Source organism: Aedes aegypti, chromosome 1 (assembly GCF_002204515.2).
Source record: "Aedes aegypti strain LVP_AGWG chromosome 1, AaegL5.0 Primary Assembly, whole genome shotgun sequence".
Lineage (NCBI taxonomy): Eukaryota > Metazoa > Arthropoda > Insecta > Diptera > Culicidae > Aedes > Aedes aegypti.
In genome coordinates this window covers 281,340,472-281,359,609 of record NC_035107.1, presented here as the reverse complement: position 1 = coordinate 281,359,609, position 19,138 = coordinate 281,340,472, and the positions used below count along the sequence as shown (strand labels likewise).

Here is a 19,138-nt window from a genome sequence, read left to right as displayed (position 1 = left end):
AGCGCTTGCATCGTTTTTGTTTGTGTTTGACGTTTACACAATACCGTCATCTGTTGGCCCGTTGGCCAAACACACAGATTTTAGGATTGGGCGTACATGTCCTCGTGACTATGATTTTGATCGAGATTTGTTCTAAGTGTTACGTCTGTTTGTCTGTGCTTCTAATATGAATATTGGGATTCTTGTGTGGTCTGTTGTATTGCAATGTGGATCGTAGTATGTCAGTGTTTTTCGTATTCCAGTGTAGGTCTTGTGATTTCAGTGTGGATCCTGGGATTGGAACATGGATCCTTGGATCCATGTTTCCTAGGTAAATCCTGTGATTCCAGTTGGGAATGGTTAAATATGGGAGTCCCAGGATTCTTGTGAGAATCCTGGGCTTTCAGTGGCAATACTGTGGGAATCTTATGAGAGGTATGTTGAAATACTGTGCAAATGTTGGAGAAATACTGCGGAAATAGCGAGCAAATCTTCCTGGGAAAATCATCTAGAAGTTTTGAGAGGATCCTGTGTGAGTTCGGAGATAAATCTGTAAGAGTTATGTGGTTAACAATTAGAATTCCTGGGAGGGTCCTGGGAAATTACTTTGGGAATCATGTAAAACCTGGACTGGGTTTGCTCTCTGAAGAGTACAGGATTTACTCTGACATTTGAGTATCGACTGCTCAAAAAAGTGAAAAGAATTAGCTCACAAAATAAAACATGATATTTTTAGATATCTCCTTCTGAGTGTTCAATGAACACTTCCACAGTTATCAACTGAGAACTTTCTTTGCCAAAGTTGCCATTTTAGCATTCGTATGTCGTGTGGCAGGTTCGATATGCTATGTTCAGGGAAGTAAATAAAATTTCCATTACAAATTCTGGACCAACCAATAATCTAACCCAGACACCTTCAGCATGCCTTTGCTTGGTAGCCGTGGACTCTGACCAGTCGACTAAGGCAGGCGAGCTTGATGAGTGCTCTTCAGAACTCATGCTGGATAAAAATTAGACTTTCAAAAATCACTTTGAGGGCAATCAAGCCAAATATAACAAATATATAAAATGTCTGTATTTACTTATTAACAAAAAATCATAACATTGTTTAAAGTATAAGCTTTGGATATTCTTAAGAACAAGCTGTTGGTATTAAATAAAATTTTGAAAATGATTCTGCAGCTTCCTCCCTGGTAAAGTACTAATGAATCGTATAGAATATCCAATGTTGAAGCATTGAAACAAATATCGAATAAAACCATTAATAATTTAGACGAAAATCGTTCAAAATTTATTTTGCCACGGGTAAATCTGTACAAATTTTGAACTACTACAACAAATGAATTGTAATTTGTTGTTATCAAAGTGGTTATTAAGCTTAATTTAGTTTTACCAAGTAATAATGATAGTCTTGCCTAACACAGTACACCTACATTTAATAAATGATTGTAATGTTAGAAATGATACTAATGAAGGAATTAATAAACGAATAGAAGAGAGATTGAGCACCCCTGCCATGTCCAAGATCGAAGATAGCACTGAAAAGGTGTTAGGCGGTAAGTACCAGCTGATAAACCGTTCTTCACGGTCATGGTGTAAGACGTGCTCAACGCGTTTCCGTTCGATCCACGCGCTCAAACTTGTTTGTATACATTTTCCCGCCCTGCGACCGCTTTCCCAACGACCCCCCCCCCCTGAGTCCCATCCCAGCCGACCACTGCTGAGCGCTTTATATTTATCAATAAATTTCCAGTCAATAATAGGTGGAGATATAGAATGTGTGAGTTTGCAAGGCATTCCCCCTCATATGCCGTCGGGCTCAATTCCCCATAGCGAAACGGCAAGCACGCGGCTTTGGAGACGGGCAACCACCACTAGGGTTTGTCTATGTTTACGCACCCGAGTTTCAGTCTAATTTTAACCGCCGGTTCGATCGAAACGCGAAATTACCTAGCGCGAGGTTGCAGTTTTCCACCGCGAGAGATGTGTTGAATTTTCCCGGAGTAATTCGCTGAAAGTACGTGCAAATGTTCAAGTATTGTAGTTGGGACATGGTCAGAGCAAGTGGATTGATGATTCGTCTTTTCTGTAGGAATATCGTTTGACAAGATTTGGAAAACTTATGATTACATAGCGTAACACAAATTGCATTTTTACGTGTCTCAAGGATCAAATTATGTGTCTCTAGTAGACACAGAGTTGCTATGTCTGTTCCCGTTCTCAGAAATGTTCCAGTACGCTAAGATTTTTATCTACAAATCGTATTTTTTATCTACAAAGTGTAATTTGCCTGAACGCCGGTTCCCTGAATGACCCATTTCCCCGAAAAGTTAAAATCTGAGCTGCTATGGCAAATTAAATGTAATATATTGTTAACAAAAGGTTAATAAAAGCTTAATTCAGTTTTACCAAATTAAAATGATAGTGTTGTCTAACTCAAAACACCTAGATGTAAGAAATGAATGCTATGATCAAAATTATACTTTAAAAGGAATAAAAATTTATTAGCTTCAAAAAAGTGACCAAATCGCTAAAAAATGACTCGCTACCAGCCCTGCAATAGATTATCGAGTTATGAACTCCAGTACTACTGAATCAGTAGTCATGCTGTTACATTTTCTACTTACTGGTTCCAGCAGTTGAAAATAGTGATGGTTAAGATGTTTGACTTCACATTTATGTCATAATTTAAGTGTGCTTATTTGGTGCAGTGATTTGGGAATCAACACTGTTTGCCACTATAATTTTGAAAATAGTTAAACGTCTTTGTGACTGACCCTAAGAATTAAAAGAAAGCAATTAAGCCAGCCATTTGTTCCGACAGAAATGGTCAATTAGCTTTCGAAACTAACTGCAAAAGGTTATTATCGTGGATCATAAAAGTGAACCCCATCAACACGTGTGGATTGTCGCCAATAATCGTAAAAAAGGGATCTCAAACAGCATCAGCAGCAGCAGCTGCATTCCACCAACCATTGCAATGGTTCCGATTACGTGTGAAATGGACATCAAATTACTGTTCACCACCTGCCTCGAATGACCACCCCGTCGATAGCTTTCTCCAGTAGAGTAAGGTGGGGCAGGAGTTGGACCTTAGTTGAATAATCAATATTTCCAAATTAAAACATTACAATTACAATTTACAATAGGCCTAGCTACGCTGTTACATTCGCAAAAGATTCAATTTTCAATTTGATTTCTATATTTTTTGGCGTGGAAGTATCTTACTTGAAAAGCATTCGAAACACAATAACATTTATAATATTTGTTTTGAAATGAGCTAGAAACCTTAAGAAGAAACTTTTGCCCCACCTTACTCTAGCGTTCTGATGAGGCGAATCCTTCCACAACCGCAAGCCAAGGTTCATTGTAAAGTTGAAAACAATAGGTAAACCGCTCGGTAGCACAGGAGAAAGACCTCACCCATTAAACAGGGGCGAGCCCCTCCACCCAGTCCTCCCCTCTCGAACAAACAGAAAAACCGAATCGGTGGCAAAAAGTGGCAAACAACTCGACGGAAGCTTCGAACCTATCCTATAACTACCACGACGACGACGACGACGACGACGACGACGACGACGACTTTGGGTCGTTCCGTCTGATAACACGGCCCCAGAAGTCTAGCTTTGGAGATAACAAAGCCGACGACGACGACGACAACAATTGCAGCTGCCCATCGCCACAGAGCTATCTCTTATCTATCGGTGGTTATCTATCGATTTGTATGCTAGGGAACTGTGTTAGCTCGGGTAGATTGAGCTTGCTTCTGAATTGCTCGCTTTTTACTTCAGGGTGTGCAATTTAGTTTGATATTTTGCGTAGTGGTCGTTTACAATAAAAGATACGCTTTCAACAACGATTTGAACACGACACAATTACCTGCTCGATTTCTCACAGTAATGATCAGTAAATCTACAGAGAAACAGACGAAATACTAAGAATATTATCGCCCAATATTAAATTTACTGCATGTTGTAGCATTACTTTCTAAAACAATTCACAATAAATTGTGTTAGAAAAAAAACAACAACTAAAATACTATGCGATTTAGGAAAGATTTTTGCGGACGTGTCGCCAAAACTGTATTTGATTCAACCGTTGCCAATGGCAAGCAATTAGAGTGTTTCGTTTATTTGTCTGTGGTGGGTCTAAATGTGCGAAACGAGTATCAATCCCTTTAGACAAACTGCAAATATATTGAACATTTCATCACCTGTTTGACTATCACACAAGTTGCATCACGTGATTTTCCAAGCGTTTTCCACCTGCGCTATCGACGCAGCACAGACAAACGAACGTGACAATCTAAAAAACAAATAGCCGTAACGGTAAACGTGCAGCTATTCAGCAAGATCAAGTTGAAGGTCGTGGGTTTTTTCGTAAAGGGATTTTTTCGACTTTCCAGGGCATAGCGTATGTTCGTGCTTGCCATACAAATGCAAAGCATATTCGACGCTTTAAAATGCATAGATAGCGCCACCGCAGTCTTGGGTGTTTGACAGAACAACAATGCTGTCATAATGTTAAATTTCATATACGGTGGTGCCGCTGTTTTGATGCGGTGAGTGCCAGATGAGTGACCTTCAATGATTCATTGGCAAAGAATGGTCTCAGCTCATGCACCTTCTGCCATATTGTTCGAAAAATCTATTTCAACTGCAGTCAATTGAGAACCACGATATCAGAACATGGCCTCAAAAAAATAATAATTCTATTAAGCTATTACAAAAGCTATCAAACTTACTCTTGAAAAATACAAGGTGCATTGGCGTAGGAACAGGTGGCCGGGAGCCAACCCCCAAGTGTTTAAGAAGAATTCCGTCAAAAGCTTTCAGAAACTCTTATTTCGACTTCTAAGTCTACATTGTATCCAGTTTTTTTATCAATAATATGAATTTATTTGTTTGGAAAACTTGTACACCCAAAAACTCCCTAAAGATAAATCTAAAAGCATTTTACTAGATATAACTTCAGGATTTTTTCCAGGTACGACGTTAAAATAAAACCTTCGAAAATGTTTGTAGGAGTGATACCAAAGACAACTTAAAGACCTCCATGTCCCTTGCAGTTGCTCAAAATTTTATGGCTCATAAGGTAATCTAGAATGCCGTGAAAAGTGTACTGCGATCTGTCAACCTTGGGTACCTTTTGCACTGCCGAGGGACCAAATGCAGTACCAGAAGTGGTACCCAATTTCAGCCCGAGTGCGACGGACCTGGTGATACATTTCAGAAGTTCAAACGTGAGATCGAACCATGATTAATACTGATTTGATTCTGAAACATTGTGATATAAATTTCTAAATGAAAAATCATTCATAACAAAACAACATATCCTTTTCAATAGGCAGAATTTATCTGTCACAATTAAGCATTGCGGAATTCAGAGTATATCAAGATGGCGAATCAATCAGCCCAATCGTGCGCGAAGTGCAAGAAAACATCAATTCACGGAACGGGAAGCCTTTACAGTGCGACGGAAGGTGCAAGCAATGGTTCCATAAGGCATGTACATCGATATCTGATGCAGAATATCAGGAAATCCAGACGGTTTCTGATAAATTTTGGGTTTGCCTTCCTTGTAAGGAAAACCGAAATAAGAGCAGAAGGAGTACGATCAACATGGCTGACCAACTGTTATTATCCACACCGAACGGTACTGAGAAAGCTGCCGATCCGTCCAATATGGAAACTGCAATTGGTAGGATCGAAATTAAGCTGGACAAGTTGATTACATGGCAGAAAGAAGTTATCTCGGAAGTGCGTGGTATTCAAAGTACGCTTGATGAACTGCGCACTGCAACAGAAACTTTGATGGATGAGCAACAGCAACTTCGAGAACTAAACGACGAGCTGCGAAGGAAAGTTGAATGGTGCGAAATAGAGATCGACAAACAAAAGCAAGAAAAACTAACTACAGGGCGCCCCCCAATGTATCCCAGAAGTCTCAAATGCCTCCATCAATTCATGTCAGATTTCACCATAAGGAAAAAAGAGACGAAGTCATGGTAAAGAAGAGAAGTAAACGAGACCTAACTACATCAATATTGAACATGTCTGCCGAAAATATTCGCAACGTCAACATCTACATCAAAGAAGTTTTGACGAAGCGAAATCGGTATCTGTTCAAGTTAGCACGAGACTTGAAGCGCAACGGCAACATAAAATTTGCGTGGTTCAGAGATGGTAGATTGTTGATACGGAAAACGGAGAAGGGTAAAGTGAGAGAGATTTTTTCCACCGAAACCCTAAATGAATACACGAAATGATGACACCCAGCATCAACCATCTCTACCATCTTCAACCACACGAACGATAACTGCTATTGATAGTCTCAATGTCATCAAAACAAACAGTCTCAAATTACTCTACTTCAATGCCAGAAGCTTACGGGAGAAACTTACCGAACTGGAAGTACTGTTGGACGAAGCTCCTTGCCGAATGGATGTTTTTCTCATCACGGAAACATGGTCTCGCAACGAAATCGAAACATCCATGTCACTCAAGAACTATCACTGCTTTTTCGCATCACGATCATCCAGACGCGGTGGAGGCTCCGCGGTATTTGTGCACAATGAGATCAACGCAAAACTTGCAGAATCATTTTGCGACGAATACAATAGTATTGTGGCCGTTGAAATAGGATTTCCGCAGAAGATTGTGTTGGCGTGTATATATAGACCACCGCAGACATCAGCTACAGCTATTGACGGATTTCTAGATGATTTAGAGGATTTCCTTGCCCGAAAAGGTTCAAGCTCCATGATCGTCGCCGGAGATTTCAATTTCAACCTACTTCGATCCAATATTTCTGTGCAAAAATATACAAACACGATCCTGTCGAACGGTTTTGATTTCTGCGACAAATCTCCTACTCGATATGAAGCGTGTCTGGACTACATCATAACTAACGATCATGCAATCCATACATCGGTACAGCATCTGCAGTACAGTCTATTCGATCACGACGCTCTCTTCGTGGAAGCCGATTTTACGATAACCAGTATGCCGCACGTGAGTGAACTTCATCCGAAAATCGACATCACCAAGGTTCGTGAGACCCTGCTGCGGCAGCCGATTAGGACATGCCGTAGTTTCAGTGCTGAAACCAACTATAACTCGTTCATCTCTAGTATGCAACAAGCACAGAAGTGTTCATCAAAACCCATACCAACACCCAAAACGAATCGAAGACATTCAAAACCATGGGTTGATCACGATCTGTTGATAGCTATACGGACTAAAAACTACTGGTACGCAAAGCATCGTAAGAATATATCTGACGAATTTGTTCGTGGTGAGTACTGCGAGTGGTGCAACAAAGTGAAGCGAAGTAAAATGAAACAGTACTATGCAACTAAGTTCGAACGAAGCAAGGAAAGTGTATCAAAAACTTGGAATGCTATTAATGAAGTGCTTGGGTCCAAAAAGAAACATGGTGCAATTACGTCTAAGAGTGATACCGTGGAAAAAAAACTACATATCGTTGAAAATTTCAACAACTACTTTGCAAAAGTTGGGTCCAAACTAGCGCAGAGCATACCATATGTAAGCTTAGAACCTTTTCGCGAACAAACGAACTGTTCTCTTAACTTCGAAACTGTTAGTGCATCGGAAGTAAAACATCTTCTCAATACGCTTCCATCAACGGCATCCACCGGCTTTGATGGAATCCAAACTAAAATCTTCAAAGAATTCAGTGAACATCTCTCATTGAACATAGCCGACATCGTGAACTCTTCGCTTTTACAGGCCGAAGTACCTTCAGCTTTGAAAATTTCAAAAGTCATCGCAATTCCAAAATCATCGACCTTTATTGAATTTTCGGAGTTCAGACCAATCTCTATTCCTTGTGTAGTTGACAAAATACTTCAAAAGCGGTCAGCAAGCAACTCAAGTCAAATACACAAGCGGCTTTATTTGACGTCGTTTCAACCATTCAAACACTCTGCGATCAGAAGCAAAAGGTTGCAGCCGTGTTCCTCGACCTAAGCAAAGCTTTCGACACATGTGATCGAAAAATACTACTTCGTCGTCTAAATGAGCTTAGAGTAAGAGGGAAACGTTGCAAATGGTTCAGAAGCTTTCTCAGTAATCGAAAGCAATATGTGTGCGATGTAGGAATCAGTAGCTCAGAGCAATTCTGGACAAACATTTGAAAAGGGCCCAAGAGGTCTTGAGCCTTTTTACAGAAACGTTGCTGTTGAGCCCTTTTTAGCCCGCCCACGCAAACTAACACCACTATCAGAAAGATTGGTGTTAGCTCTTCCTGATAGTGGTATTGGTTAGCGTGTTTGAGTTGAATTGGGCTCAACAGCGTCTAGTAAAGCCAATGTTTACCAATGTCGATGTGCCCTTTTGAAATGTTTGTCCAGAATTCATTGAGTCTGGAGTTGTGCAAGGTAGTACGTTAGGACCAACTTTGTTCAACTGTTACATTAACAACTTAAAATATCTGCCGCTACACGGAATGTTATTTATGTATGCCGATGATATTGCACTCATCTATGCCGCGGCTTCCTGCAAGGAACTTGAACGGTTGATCAATGAAGACCTGACTGCTTTGCATGTGTGGATGAATCAACACAAGCTCACTGTGAACATTTCGAAATCGAAGTACATGTTGTTCAACGTGCCAAAAACGAGCAACATTGAAGTTTTGTACGGTGACAACTGCATCGAAAGGGCGAAAGTATTCAAATACTTGGGGATGCTAATGGATGCGAAGCTCAAGTGGAATGAACACAGTAAACTGTGCGCAAAACTAGCTCAAACTGCTGGTGTTTTCAGGAGAATTTCTGATCTTGTGCCTCTAGAAACGAAACGCAAGCTTATGGAATATTAGTGTGGGGAACAGCTAACAAAACCGCATTAAAATCCCTGCAAAAAATTCAGAACAAGGCTATCAAAAACTTATTCGGCTATTACCGTAGAACATTTTACTGTTACAGTTTACTGAGCGTCGAAAGTTTGTACGCTAGCGCTGCCTGTGCACATGTACATCGTATTCTGCACGGCTCCGTACACACAAACACAACTCTCAGCCGTCTGCATGATCAGCATCATCACAATACGAGAGGAAGAGATCGATTGATATCCTGAACAGTGCTGGAAAAGTTCGCATCACGAAGCAGCTCAAGAGTGTATACCAACGCATAACAAACATCACAGACTCGGGAACTGGCTAGGTGTGAGTAAGTCCGCACCCGTCTGCTCGGGAGAACATGTCAAAAGAAGTAGCAACAAGCTCGGGAGCGTTTACTCGCGAGTAACCGAGCAAGGTGTGATTTATTATGGTTTTGACAAATAAATTACTTGTATAACCATCATATCGACAGTAAACTACTAGTTTGTAGTCAAAAGCCCTTGAAAACCACAAATCTCGGAGGGGAAGCAGCTTTTTTCCCAAAAGCACAATATGACTCTGAACAGCTCCGAACACTTTCGCGAATCATTTTTAGCTTCAGTTACTCGGGAGCCGACAGATGCGAGAAAACCAGCACTCTGACGCTCGGGAGCGTTTGGTTTTGTTTTTGTTCCAGTTCAGAAGAAGTGGTCGCCACTTTCCATCACTGATCCCGAAGGCGATGTACGACGACGTTTGGAGCGATCAATAGGGCAACAGCACATTACAATAATCTCCAACAAGATCAGTGCGCATCGTACCTTCGTGCTGTGCGTACACGAATTCTCTCTGCTCTTGGAAGTTTTCTTAAAAACTACCTAAAGCAATAAAACAGTACTTTTCAGTGCTACACAAACAGTACTTTTCAGTGCTAAAATTAAAAACGGTACTTTTCAGTGCTACTTAAACAGTACTTTTCAGTACTATTTTTTCTACTATTGATCCCTTTACGATCCTTGTTTGGACCCGTGCCTTCGATTTTTCGTTGGACCCGTTGGCGAAAGCTAGCGGTGGTAATCCTTCTTGGACACCGTCTAGGGAAAAAACCTCTCGAAGGTCACGTCTTTCTCGTTTATTAACTAAACATGGTATCAACAACTAACAAAAGGAAGGGTGAATCTCTGAATTCACTACTTCCTTCCAAAAAAGTGGGTTTTAAAACTGTCACTGCACGTGGCAAGAATGGAAGAAAGGACGCTTCCCCGGAATGCGAAGTTTCTTCCAAGGGTGAAATGAATAATTGTATTGAAATGAGCAATCAATTCGATGCTCTAGACAAATTTTCCGAACACCAAATCGAAGCAGCCTCTAGCCCAGGCTCTTTGATTCAAGTGAGGAAGCAAAGAGTGCCGCCTATCGTGGTCAGTTGTTCCGAATTTGGGGGATTTAGGCAGGAGATCTTGAACTCCATTAGGGGAATCAAGGTTTCCTTCCAAATCGCAAAGAAAGGAGACTGTCGCGTTTTGCCGGAAACTCTTAAAGATCGCGAACTTCTTCTCAGATATCTTGAAGAGAAGAAGCACAAATTTTTTACTTATGACGACAAAACTGAACGTTTGTTCAAAGTCGTCTTGAAAGGTCTCTCAAGTGACTATCATTGGCGTAGACAAAGGGGGGCACGGGGGGGCACGTGCCACCCCAAACTCCAAATCAAAAATTCGTTTATATTCAGTTTTGATCACTTCACTGCACTGAACTGAACTGAACTTATGTTTAATTTTATAAATATTGATAATGATTGTTTAGGCTTTTGTTGGTCTTATTGAAATAGCGATTCATTTGTGAATTTCGATATTTTCGATTGGTACGTATTCTTCTAATAGCATTTTTTCTTTGTTAATGGTTGGAACATTACAACATACATTTTTTTGATAATACTTGCAAACATTAACAGTAGTCGACCTTTAGGCGTTTTTGATTATTGTACTGCTATGCAATCCTGATTCTTATTAGATAATTAGGTTTATGGCAAGCGATTCAAACCCGAAAACCTCACTTTAAAAGGTTATTCTGTATTTTTATTTTTGCAAATGTTTGGGGAAAGTTTACCTTCAATATCAATCATTTTTTGCAACTAAGTACTGGAATTCATGCATCTAAAGGCAGATAATGTATTTTTAAACAACCATGATTTTGGAGATTATAAATATTGTGTTGACGCCAAAGACAATTTTATTTAAAGCATGATTGAATTGCTCATCTTCAGTCTAGGGCATACATTTGTTACAAATGTTAAAATCAGAGGCATCTTGAAAAGATAAAACTTTCATTGAAATGTAACAAAATTCATATATTTTATTTCTACATATAAAGTGTTTCTTTTTGTCATGAAGATATATTCCACAACCGCGGATTTTTTTTATAAGTTATTCATAATTTCAAGATTTAAGTTAGTGAACCATAACTTTGACCAAGTGCATTGGCATACCCAGAGGTGGAGGTTGGTGGTGTTGGTTTAGGATTAACCCCCCAGTGCCGAAAATTTAGGAACGAGTTTTTGGTATGGAACGACATGATATTGAAAATTTCTCGGCTGCGCCGCCTTTATCATCAAATTAATCCCCATGAGATTTTTGTGTTTCGGCTTGTTTTCTTCTGAAAATCCTAATTGTATATGAGTGTACGATAAATGAGATTCCGATTGATTTTGCTATTGCTGAAAGGTTCATTGATTGACATTCTAGGATCAAAACTGGACAACAGTTTGGAAAGACATTTTAATTCTGCTTAAACATAAATTTAAGTTAACTTTTTCAAATTGATGTAAAACTAGTATTTCTAACAAACTGATGAAATTTGATTTTTATATAACGCATTGCGAGAAAAATGTGGATTCCAGGAATAACCAAAACATTCGTTTGAAAATTTAAGTTGCGTCTATAATTTGTAAAAATAATTCCTTGATTTTGTTGAAGCTACTATTGTATTGAGCAATGTTTGCAGCAATGTTTGCAGCACTCCCGTGCATAAGTTTGGGTTCACCCCCTAATAAACCTTCAAAAGTGTTGAGATATGGACCTCTGGGATTACACGTCCAATTGAAACTCTTTTCGAAAGGCAAAGAGTTATTCTTACTTCGTATGTAATTTTGCAAAAACTTTTTTTGAATTTTGTGTGCAAAATTTTTACTTAAAGTTGTGACATTTTTCAAAAAATACACTGGAAAAACATAGCCAATTTCCTCAGCATTGGATCGACCAAAATTTTAAAACAATGTGTCATTAGAATCGTAAAAGCTATGTTTTTTCATTGTGTTTTTTGAAAAATGTTACAACTTTGAGTAAAAAAATAATATATAAAATTCAAAAAATGTTTTTGGAAAAATACATACGAACTAGAATAACTCTTTGCCTTTCGAATGCGGCTTAGAGAGTTTCAATTAGACGTGTAATCCCAGAGATATGGACTGAAAACTTTTGTATGTTTTTTAGGGGGTGAACCCAAACTTATGCACGGGAGTGTAGATCTTCTGGAGGATATAATCTGTGGATTGGATTATTTGAAGTTGAAAACGTAGCTACTTGCTTGACGGACATCTTTAGATTATAGCGATAAATTTCTCGATCAACTATGAATTTGACCTATAAGCAATAGACTGCTTCTCAAGCACGACACAAGTTCTAGCTGAAATATTATTTAAGAATATTGACGTAATGTTAACTAGAAATCATCAAATATTTGATCAACCCATTGTTTTAAATCTAAAAAAAAAATGAAAACTTTTTCTGAATTATGTTTGGTCGGCGTTAAGTCAGAGTGGACCAAGTGACATTTTTGATATTTTGAGAAAAATGGGTTTAAAGTCTAACACTCTATAATTTTTTAACTTGTTTAAATTTTGGTTCAATATTCCAACACGTCTTTGTGTTACTTTCAAACAATATAATGTGAAGTGATAATCATGAAAAATCATAATCCAAACCTCTAATAGAACGATTTTTTGATGAACTATGTGTACTTGGTCCACTCTGGCTGAACTAAAGAACACCGTTCAGTGAGTTGGTTCACTCTGACTGAACAATTTCTTGGAATATAACAATCATTTAATGCTTGCATGGTCAAATTGGGTGCATATCTCTAAGATGAACAGATTATCAAGACCCTTCGACACCAGTATCGTAAATTCTTAAATCATCCATATAGTAAATACCGAAATCAGTGGCATTACGATAGCTTGAAAATTAAGGTTTCGTAGGGTCAGAGCATTGAAGACCAGAAACATTCAAATATGCGTTCAGTCAGAGTGTACCAAGTGAAAATTTTGAGTACCGACCTAAATATGCTGGTCCGATAAACGGGTCTTATGACATGCCATACATACACCATAGTACTACCATAAACTTCTATCGGACTCTGACATTTAGTAAAAAAAATGCAATAATTAATCATTTTATTGCTTTTCAACACTTGGTCCGCTCTGTCTGCACAGAATTTGTTGCAATTTCTGACCACCCATCCGAATATGGTAAATGGTCAAAAATCAAAATCAAATGCATCGAATTAAGTAATATTTATGAATTTCTACTGATGGATAAGTAAAAGAATGATTCGATGTTTTTCATTTCCTCGCATTCCTCATCGCGCTGATCATTTTCGCTGTTATGGTAATAAGCACTCGGTCCACTCTGACTGCACACTTTTATCGATTTTTTTTGATCATCCAAAGTAAATTTATAACATATCTCTTGCAGTTTACAGCATTCTTCAAATCTGATCAAAGTTTAACGTAGGTAAGGTAATTTCGCATATAATGAGAGAATAATCCAATTTTTCCAAGTTTTGTACTTGGTCCCCTCTGACTTAACGGCGACCAATTTAATGAAAAACATTCAAAGTGTATTTTAATGCGGGTTAATATTGAATGAATGGATCTCTCACGAAGAACAGTGTGTTACCAATCAACTATACTTCAGATTTCGAACAAAAAAATCTCATTTTCATGATTGCTTGTATTTTAAGCATTCTATCTTTTAGAGCAAATTTAAAAAAATAGCGAAATTTGAATAACTTTCCTAGCTGACAAAATTGTGTGATGTTAATCTTAAATTCTAATTTAAGAAAGGTTGATGTTGATCTTAAATGCTATTAAGAGAGGTCCTAATTACTTGATGATTATGATTAGTTATCGTTCAAAATGAACGATCTTCTATGTTTTGAACCTATATGTTTAAATAAATATTCTAAAATAATAAAAATTTGTATATCAAGGAAAAGAAGAATTTCAATTGTATTTTAGACTCAAAATATTTGCAGTAACTATTTTTGAACTGACTATATGCTTAAGATCATAACAGAACGTTAGTTTCATTTTTACGCAACCATCACAAGTTGGTAACATTGAGTAAAATTGTGTGCCGTTTTTATACAATTGGATTGGTTCGATGCACAAGTTTAAATCATAGGAATTCGTACATTTATCATAAATTGTTAAAAAAATAAAGTTTAAATGTTTTTCTAACTTTCTATAGCTTATAATTGCTCCTTATTAGAGGAAAAATTGATCGGATTTTGATACTTAAAAACATTTTATCACCTAAAGCCAATAATGCAAGTCTAATATGTTTCAAGCAAGTGTTGTTTTACAAAAATTGGTACTACATAAAGTATTCTTTATTTTGATGGTCAAAATATATTAAAAATTTTAAGATACATTGATTTTGTACGACAAAACTGCTTTTGAAAATTCCGAAATCAATGACAAATCCTGCTTCCTTAACGTTCAAAACTAAACTATTATATTATATTAATTATTATAATTATAATTGGATGAACATGTGTTCACTGTGTTTCGGTTGGAGAATTGAATCCAGTGGACACATTTTCATATAAATTCTCATGATTTTGAACGAAAAAAACAGGTTTTTAAATTCACAAATGAATGACTCATCCTGCCTCCTTAAGATCACAAAAAAAACACCGAAGAAGCTTGAATGGTAAGAAATTGTCTAAGTGTTTATTGATGAAAAAAAAAACAGAAACATGTGCATGACTAAACCGACTCCGGTGATTCCATTTTAAGTAAAAAAATCTACTATCTGGTTTATATTGTTCATGAAATTCTTGTGAGGTATGAAAGTGCAATCAGATTATTATATCATTCTACCATTCAGTGTTACCTCACTTAAAGATGTTACGCCATTTTACAGTACTATGAACCACATCTAAAAAAAATTATCGTAAACGCAATCAACAAATATTTTCGGAAATTCAACTCACTTCTATATTGAATGAATACTTTGAAAAACAACTATATTTTGAAAATAAATCTTTGAGCTGTTTAGAAGAATATCTAGAAGTAGATGAAAACCCGAATTTAGTACTATACCAATTAATTCCACTACAGTTTGTATCGTTCGACAAATACGCGTATCTATCAAAAGATACAAACTCTAGTGGAATTAAATGGTATAGTGCTTAATTCGGTTTTTCATCTACCTAACTATTTTTTACTATTAAATGGAAGTGAAAACCATTTCAGTATAAAAAATATAGTACTTAAAATACTAGAACAATTTGAGTCAACACAGATTTATTAAGAAACTTGTCATGTCTTCAAAATGGCATCGAATTTTAACAGAAAAAATAGAGTTTATTTATGTTTGTTTTAAAAATAAAGTAGTAACTCAAAATAGAATATAGTTTTAGGTTGTTCAGCTGGATTCAAATTTATTGTTTTCAACTATATGGTGGTTTGGATTTGCCAACTGTCAACCCAAATTCATTTTCAAATAGTCTATATGATGAGATACGATGTAAAAATTTGTAGTTTTAGCTATAATGTCATTACATAAACAAAGCCAATAAAAAAGTAATTGATCACGTAGTAGAAACACGCAAAAATATGTTTTACACAGATTTTGTGAAGAATTATATTGGGTATTTCGTTTGGTGCTATTTTTGGCACATATCAGGTGAAGTGTTTTTTCTTTAGAAATATCAATATCTTATACTTCAATCAGCGAACTTTTATCCCCGACTTATTTGAAAATCTTCATTGGCATTCCTTTTTCAACGAGAATGTAGAAAGTAGATTAAAGATCCTAGATATACAATTAATATATGGAACAAGACTGGGGAGTGAAATTTGATCCAATCTTAAACAACAATACCAAAACGATGAACTTCGCTATTCTCGGCCACGCCTATCTTTACCGTAACTTGGTATAGTTGGACAGTGCTACGGTTTTGGGTATTGGTAGAGATATTAGGTCAGCATTTGCCTGAAAATTAAACGACGAACCCAGAGCATTTATTGTTCAAGTGTATTTAATTTAATCTTTTGTATGTCGGCAATCAAGGGCAATACTTGTTTTATTCATAGTATGAAAATATCGTGGTGCGTAAAATGAATCAAGAACCTGTAGAGTTCCTTCCATAATTCTTGCGAAGTTTCTCCAGGAATTCTTGAAGAGTTCCTGCTGGAATTTCGGTGGAGTTCTTTAAATTCATGTGGTTTACCTCCAGAAACTCCTGCAGAGTTCCCAAGAAAAAATCCTGGATACATTTTTAGGCACATCCTTGGTGTAATTTGCAAAACTTAAAACAAATTCTTAGAACCTCAGAAAAAAATTCTACAGAATTATTAAATGTATGTCTTTTATGTGTAACGCCTCACCGAGAGGACGGCATAGTATTCAAAATCAAAGGAGGTTGAAATTTCTAATAGCTTTAAATTATATACATCAACATATTGGAATAGATGATAGATTTTCCAAATTCATAGGATGAATATTAAAAAGTAAACCGAACAGTATGTTATAAATCAATCTTTATAATACAACAGTAAAATACAGAAGGTTTTTTTTTTCAAAAAAAAAGTACATATTCTAAAAAAAACTTCATAGAGAGTCCCAGAATGAGATACTGAAACATTCGCTGAAGGAAATGATAGTGGAACTCATGAATAATTTACAGTAAAGTTTGTGCCCTAATGAATTCAAAAACAAAATGTTAGTAAACACAGAACTAATTTTTGTCCTTGGACGAATTGCTGAAGGAGTATCTGAAATAAGTGTTAAATAAGTTCCTATCTACGATCTATGAAAATTAAAAATAAATTGTCATAAAAAGGAAACCTGGGAAAATCTCTAAAGGATTTCTCTAGAACATTCTCTTACAAATTTGTGAAAATGTTGCTACAGAACCAGTGAAATGTAAGGAAATTCCCAAACAATTTCTTTGAAGAAACAGCCAGGAGTAGTATTCGAAGAATCTGATGAAATTTTTTCAATGAATATTAGTTTTATCAGCAGGATTGATGTTAGAATTAACTAAATTGTAGAGGAAATTTATTCGTGAGTTTTAGCAAGATTGCAACACGGATTGAGATTATTGAGCTTGATGTATACTGCAAGTTAAAAAAAAATAACAGACTGAGCCATCACGATATAAATCTTCATTCGCCAAAATAAATACATTAAAACTAATTGAATTATTGAATTGACCACTACGTTCATAATTTGACCATTAAAAAAATATTGCATTGTTAAATTGAATTGAAAAAACTCGGAAGAACACTGAACACCAGGGATGCATTTTGAACAGCACATGAGCTTGGCTTTTGAACAGGACACAATTTGCAGCGTGTTCAGAATAGAACATGAGCAGGGAACTGAAACATTTCTATATAAATGGTACCTAAGTTCAAAATCACACAATCAAGCATGCTGGATTTACACCATAAAACTGATCACGTGTTTCCATATTTTTGTGATTTCTGCAAAGCATGCTATGAACTACAATGGCCAAGAATATGAACAGGTTATTTGCAAATTCGTCTCTGCTGAAAACTTTGTACCGTTTTGATTCATATTACGGACACTTAAGGCCTCAGTGAAGTATAACCCAGCATGGACCATACAAAATAAATCATTCTGTATGATTTTTTAGCGTTATCGAGCGTCGGAAGCCCTTAACTTTCGGATGGTGGGTAAAGAATACGCGTCCGCAACTTGAATAATTTTAAATAAATCAAAACGTGTGGCCTTTTCATGATTCTTATTCCGGACGCTCCCTCACTTTTGCCTCATATTCCGGACGCTTTGATTCGAATTACGGACAGCTCATGATAATCATTAATGGAACAGTCAAATCATCAATTGAAATCGTTCAACCACTTAAGAGACGTCTAAGGTAGTTGGGCATTATAAATTTGCAATGATATTTATGGAAAAAACCTAATAAAACGAGCCTCGAAAATGAGAACTTTTGGACGGCGAAAATTGAAACATTTCGTGTGAAATGTTTCCCATACAAACGAGAGTGTCCGGAATTTGAAGCTGTCCGTAATATGAATCAAAACGGTATTCCTCTTGACGAATATAAATTAATGAATAGGAAAGAATGTGAAAAACAGTTGCGACTATTACCTGGGAAATTTGTGTGAGAATTTTACGAAATATTCTTGAAAGAAATTGAGAAAGAATATGTTTTAAAAAATCCTGTACACATTTATGTGTTTATAAAAAAGATGAACTCTTAGAGAAATTGATAATTCACCTATTTGTTTGAAAAAATCCTGAAAAAGTTGGAGGGAATCCCAAGAAATTCATTAATTAATGTTCGACAATGATTCCTGAAGAAATAAATGATTAGTCGTCAATTAAACCGTTCTGCGATTTCTAGAAGAGGACTTTTAAGGCATTTCAGGAGACATTTGTTAATCATTTAAAAAACATTAAAAGTTCCAGGATCGAGCATTGAGTTATTCTTGAAAGAATTATTGAAAAAACCTACTGAGAAAATTTTGAAGGCATGTATTTTGGAGATTATTTGAGGGATGGCCTTTTATGTGGTGGTCAAAATTCCTGGAATTTCGTTAGAAATGAAAACGATACAAATCCCCGATAATATTACAAACGAAATTACGAACAAACTCCTTATGGATGAAATTGATTGAAAAATCTGGAAAACTTTCTATTAGGAACACTCAAGGATGGCTTGGAAAATTCCAAAAGAAATTTTAAAGTTAATCGTTTTGTCATCAAGACGACCGTAAGATGTACTAAGATGTTTAACGCACAAAACTAAAAAAGTCAGCAGTGCTATTCCCTTTTTTGTAGACAATATTAGATGACCAGTTTCGTAGCTCTACAGAAGTCAGGAATTGTCAATTGTAGCAATCATATTGAGATTCTGGACGTTTAACCTTCAAGTAGAGGTTTTTGATGATATCCTGTGGAATTTATCAGAAGATTCACCTTTTTGAATCCTGTGGAAATTCACAGAGAAATCATTTATCAAAATTTATAGAAAT

General features: G+C 36.6%; 2 protein-coding genes across 2 annotated transcripts in view; one reads left to right on the top strand and one right to left on the bottom strand.

The window, feature by feature from the left end:
- LOC110674157 overlaps positions 1–19,138 on the bottom strand; it is a 75,333-nt gene that overhangs the window by 34,856 nt on the left and 21,339 nt on the right. The gene's annotated exons all lie outside the window — the stretch shown is intronic.
- Positions 1,815–19,138, top strand: part of LOC5577200 (fibroblast growth factor receptor-like 1) — a 40,683-nt gene continuing 23,359 nt past the window's right edge. Inside the window, exon 1 of the mRNA XM_001663241.2 lies at positions 1,815–1,996. The gene's annotated coding sequence lies outside the window, so the exon portion shown is untranslated. The remainder of the gene's footprint in view (positions 1,997–19,138) is intronic.